Consider the following 6,411-nt stretch of genomic DNA (forward strand, 5'->3'; position numbering starts at 1 on the left):
TCATGAGGGTTCTACCTCCCAAAGGCCCCAACTCCAAACACCATCACCCTGGGGACTCTGCTTCAACATACACCTTTTAGAGGCTCACAAGCACCCAGTCTATAGCACGCATTCAGTCCAACACTATTCACAATAGCCAAGAGGTGGAAGCAACCCAAATGGCCACAGACGGATGAACGGACCCACAAAACGTAGTGCACACACGTACAATGGAATATTACAGAATATTATTCAGCCTTTAAAAGAGAAGAAGTCCTGTCACATTCTGCCATATGGATGAAGCTCGAGGACATTATGCTAAGTGAAATCAGCCGGTCACAAAAAGACAAATATTGAACGGTTCCACCTGTAGGAACTATCTAAAGTGGTCAAATTCATAGAAACAAAGTAGAATGGTAACTACCAGGGCCTACAGGGAGCACAAAACGGAAGTTGTTTTCTAAGGAGACAGAGTTTGAGCTTTGTAAGATGAAAAAGATATGGAGGTTAGCAGTTTGGATTACACATTGAACTGTACACAAGGTGCTACATTTTATGTTATGTGTGTTTCCACCACAAAAAAACCAAAATCAACGTCGATGTTCAAAGGATTAGCCGCTCTCTGGATTCCCTATTGCTGTATCCTGCCCGCTTCCCTGCCTACTACTGGTACACCCCAACCTCCGCAGTGGTCCCTCAAATGCCAGCCTCGCACCACCTGGCTGCCCTTGAGGGAAGTGTGGCTCCTGTGCGTCTCCTGTAAGATTACGTGAACGATTTCATTTGGATAATCTGTGGTTGATTAAGCCATGTCAGAATCCAGCAATCCCACCTCTGAGTGTACGTCCAACAGAATTAAAAGCAGTAGCAATAAGTGTTCTTCCTAGAAGGCCTAAAAGAGAAGAGGCACTTTCCTGTGTATGCATCTCTAAGAGACGTCCCCAGAAACAGCCCCATAAACATTGGGCACAGCTCTGAAAGCCCCTGATGATCCCCCACCTTGACAAAGAGATGCCACAGCTGAGCTATTTATTTTAGGTGAGGCTGGAAATCAAAGGATTCGTCTACTGTACAGTAGAGAAGCTTTCAAGAATACCACTGTTTCCCTTGACATTTTGGTTCAAGTAGTTCTATCTTCCTACAACTAGGTTTTTCAAATTAGGAAACTTTTCAAAGATGTCAGCAGATTTTGACTAAAAAGATTTCATCAAATCCGAAGTTTAACTATTAGCAGAAATGAAATAAAAATATCTCACTGATAAAATACAATTGTTTAAAAAGTTAAAGAGACCTGACGTGGAAATTCTTTTCTGTGCCTTCTAGCATATTCTATACGGTACTGCCGAGAACTTTTCCTTTCTTTGAAGAAGTAGCAACTCTCCTTGATTCAACAGCAGATTGTTAAATCTCCAAATTTCTCTTTCTCTTCTATTTCTAACCACCTTTGAGGATTTCACATTCTTTGGGACACTCCATCAGGGTATTGAAAGAGCAGCAATAAGAAAGATAAAAATTAAAGGAAGGAAAAATCAAAGGTAAAAATGAAAGAAAATAAAGAAAGGTAAAAATGAGAGGTAGAAATGACCCATAAACTCATCATAAACCATTTCCCATCCGAAATAGCAACTGTCTAGAGGAGTGCTTTACACCTGCTGGACTTGTTCTAATAAAAAGTAATGATAGTGTTTGGTCCATGATTGAATGGGCTGAAAGTAATTTACCTAATCGCCAAGCGGGCACCGACAGACCGAGAGAGCACGGGTTGGGCTGCGTGCTTGCTCAGATTGGAATTTCGAATACATTTTAACAGTTGTGCCAAAGAGCTCTTGTGAACGGGCTTAAAGAGTTCATAGACCACGTTACCCTCATTTTTTCTTTTGCCCATGCTGGTATTTAAAACTACATCAAAGAAAGAAATACAAAAATTACTTAAGCCATAAGCAGGAGAGCAAACTCCTTCATAAAACCTTTAATTAAAGTCGACCACAGTGTGAAGTAGCAAACTATGCTTCTTTCCTCAGATAGAACAAAGGAAGTGTGACCTTCCTGTTTCTCATATTTCTTATAAGCAGAAAAGAACTATGTCTTATTTCTAATTACTACAAGTCTATCAAATTCTCGTGACTTATGGGGGCATGGACTAGAACTAGGCACGATCGAGTAACCATGAATAAAGTTTCAAATCTTAGTTTCTTTCATTTGTAAGTACACCTCTACTTTATGAATTTTGTTTCAGTTACGGCAGCTGATAATCTGTATAAAACAAATTGACTCAGCAGGAGAATGTCTTGATAAAAATCTTAATACGAATAGTGTCCAAATCCTAACGATTCAAATTTCACTGCTTTCGAAGAATAAATGAATTTTGAAAAAGGCCCATGAGGTATGGGTCCCAGAGGGGTGAACTTGTCAACACTGTTCGGACTGGGCACTTAGATCCCATCCAGTTAACTGTATATAAAGTATACCTGAATCGGAAAAGAACTTTTAAAGTATCCTTACCCCTAAGGCCCAAGAGCTATAGTCACATAATCATAAGAGAAAAATCCGAGAAAAGAAAGGTTCCGACTGTTTGCTATTGATTTGTGCAGCCATTTTAATCTTTATTCCCTTACTTCAACCATTATTTGATCATTGGATCTGTTCCTAGGGGAATGTGTGGAGAAGCAACTGAACCAACTTTTCTGTGTTTTTCACACACCTTGTCCCTCAGCATTCATGATTTAAGGAATGCAAGGTAGATTTCCAAGGGTACATTCATATCAAGGGGATTACATGAAAGTATTCACTTTTTTGTGGCTAAAAGGGCTTTTCTTTGTTCTCTTACCAGGGGAAAAGGTTTGCTTTGGGCAAGCTCCCCATGGCAAACCTCTTTGAGGAATGAATTCTGAAGTGCATTCAACCATGTCTTCATGACCTTCTAGTTAAAGTAATTTAAAAGGGATAGTGGGATGTGGTCCTTCACCGCCTTTTTCTGTCTTTGATGGCTGATCTTAGCCAATATGAGATTTTGATATACTTCCTAGGACACTTGAAAAAGTACCTTTATAAAAGGAACATTGTAAAAGATTCCACATTTACTAAGTACACAACAACGATGAAAAAAACAACAGAAATCTCCTATAAATGCTAAATTCAAAATCAGTTCACACCCAAAAATTTTCAGGACAGGATTCTTAAAATGTGATACAATTGTTTTGCATATATTTACAAATTAAATTTACACAGTGCTTTACTGGTAAAGTTATAAATAAAGTTTATCAGTATGGCATTTTAAGTCATAAGGTGAACAAACCTTGTATCTGTGATAGTATCACCCAAGGCACAAGTAGAGAATATAAAAAGAAGGGAGAAAAAAAGTCTAGCACAAGATTTCACCTTGCTGCACTTCGGGTCCCTTTCCAGAGTCAGTTTGCCCATCAGACTGACATTTTTGAAGAAGTAACTTTAGACATCATCTAATCCTTTCCCTCCATGTTACAAAAGGGGAAACTGAGACTCCATTTCTTGTGACTTGATTAAGGTGCTTCATGAGGATCAAATAATAAATCTTTTACATGGCTACCTTTATATTTTCACTCAACTTCAGGTTAAGCTTCAGTTGGATATTACTGAGGTCTAAAACACTGTTTTCTCAAAATAAGAAAAAAAATTTGGGGGACCCTGGGTGACTCAGTCAGTTAAGTGTCTGATTCGATTTCAGCTCTGTTCCTGATTTCACAGTTCATGAGTTCGAGCCCCGTATCAGGCTCTGTGCTGGCAGCGCTGAGCCTGTTTGGGATTCTTTCTTTTCCATCCCTTCCCTGCTCATGCTCTCTCTCTCTCTCTTTCTCTTTCTCTCAAAATAAATAAATAAACATTTAAAAAATAAAATAAAAAAATCTTTAGACTCTATGTAATTAAATTAATCAAAAGCATAGTCTGTTTAACCAGATTATCTTGTTCAAATCCTAGTTCCACAACTAACCAGCTATGTGGATTGAGTGAATTTATGAGACTATTTCACTTCCCATATTATCATAAAAAACAATATCTATTTCAAAGACTTTCCTGAGGAAAGAAATGAGATCCTATGAAATGAGGTGCCCCGTATAGGTGGTAGGTAACCAATATCGTATTTTAAATCCCAGATGTGGAATATGTATGTTTACCTTAAAATTATTTGGTTTTCTTCCTGAAATTTATGACTAGAGTAGTAAAATATAATTAAATAGCTTAAAATGTAATTATCAGATCCATAAAATTATTTCTTGCTCTCAATGGTGGCAGGTATTGTGATGGTACAGAAAGAACCTGTCATTCTATCCTGTCCCGGAGAGGATATCGATTAACATGAACTCAGAAGTGACCCATGGAAGTCTCAATGCGATCAAGTGCTCAGTTGTGTTTAACAGTCTTGAAAGAGAAAGGATAGATCTCAGTGAGGCTTAGATTACCAGCATACGTTGACTTACTGCACTGCATTTTATTGCACTTTGCAGATGCTACATTTTTTACAAATTGAAGGTTTGTGCCAATCCCGCGTCAAGAAATCCATTGGCACCATTTCTCCAATGGCGTTTGCTCGCTTCCTGTCTCCCTATCACATTTTGGCAATTCAAACTTTTTCATTATCACGACATTTGAATTGCTGCATTCTCAGGATAAAATTTTTTCAGGTGAAGAGTTGCTTCTTATGGACGAGCAAAATAAGAGGTTTCCTGAAATGGAATCCACTCCTGGTGAAGATGCTGTGAACATTGTTGAAATGACAACAGGGCGTTTAGAATATTCCATAAACTTAGTTGGTAAAGCAGGGTGTGAGAGGACTGACTCCAATTTTGAAAGAAGTTCCACTGTGGATAAAATGCTAACAAACGATGTCACATGCTACTGAGAAATTGTTCTTGAATAGAAGAGTCCACTGATGTGGCAAACTTTATTGCTGTCTTATTTTTAAAAACTTGCTACAGCTACCGCAGCCTTCAGGAACCGCCACCCTGATCAGTCAGCAACCATCGACATCTCCAGCAGCAAAAAGATTACTACTCGCTGAAAGCCCAGTGATGACTAGCATTTTTAGCAATAAGGTATTTTTCAATTAAGGTCTGTACTTTTTTTTTTTTTTAGATATAGAATAGATATAGTCTATCGCACACTTAATAGACTACAGTATAGTGTAAACATAACTTTCGTATACACTGGGAAACTAAAAAATCCATTTGACTCACTTTGTTGGGGGTATTCACTCTAGTGCGGACCGGGTGGAGCAAATGTGAATGAAGGTGATGGTGAACATGGAAGGAAAGGGGCTTCCCCTGCAGGGACAAGGAAGTATAAGAAGTCTCGGGTAAGAAGGGCAAACCCAAAGCAGCGAATATTCACACTCCCAAATGCACCCATATAATTCTTCATTCGCATAACACTCTATATTTTTACTCAGCTCCGCTATGAAGCAATTAAATGCTGACATTGTTTTTACCCAGACAGGGAGGATAAGAACTACGCCCAAAATAGCCAGGTTTGGAATTAGCACGCACAGCCCTAGACCGCATTTCTCATTCCTTTAGCCTGACGCTTGCTTTTCTTATGTTCTTTAGACCATATTTCACACTTAAAATTCACCCTTTTTAAAAAATGTTTTTAATGTTTGTTTTTGAGAGAGAGAGAGACAGAGCGCGAGCAGGGGAGGGGTGGAGAGGGAGACACAGAATCCAAAGCAGGCTCTGAGCTGTCAGCACAGAGCCTGATGCCAGGCTCGAACTCACAGACCGCAAGAACATGACCTGAGCCAAAGATGAGCCATCCAGGCGCCCCCCAAAAATTCACCCTTTTAAATAGAAATTGACATCCTATTTCCAGTCCCCCAGGAAGCATTGCATAGACAACAAAAATCTACGGTTCCTGCCTCAGCTATGCTATCAATTAGCTGTGAAGCCATGAATGAACCACCTAGTCTCTGCGTGAATCTCTGCACGGAATGGTTCCTCCTGGGCATGAAACGTTACAGATTGAACAGGGATTTAGTTGGGTGGAGTCCAGCAGAGGAAGAGCCAGTGTGCATTGCACAGCCTATATCTGACCTGTTTCATACAATCTTCAGCTAAAACTGCCACTCACCATTATTTCTCTCTACCCCCATAAAAAGGGAGTTCAAGAATAGATGGGCGGAAAGGATTTTATCGCTCTGCCTGATAAAAGAAATCACCTTGAATTTGAATGGCAGCTTTCTGATTATTTATATGTACCCTATAGGTATCATATCCCCCGACAGTATAACAGTGGGGTAGGACACCCCACCCCGAGGTGGCCTAACACTTGAGGGCACAGCAGGAAGAAAGAGTAGCCACTGCTAGAAAAAATGAAGGAGGAATGCCAGTCCTCTCCCAGGGCAGCACCAGGGCTTGAGAAGAACGAATAGAGAGCTTTTCTGTGTTGGGAGCGATGTGGACC

Source organism: Puma concolor, chromosome A1 (genome assembly GCF_028749965.1).
Source record: "Puma concolor isolate L17-30 chromosome A1, mPumCon1.1.hap2, whole genome shotgun sequence".
NCBI lineage: Eukaryota > Metazoa > Chordata > Mammalia > Carnivora > Felidae > Puma > Puma concolor.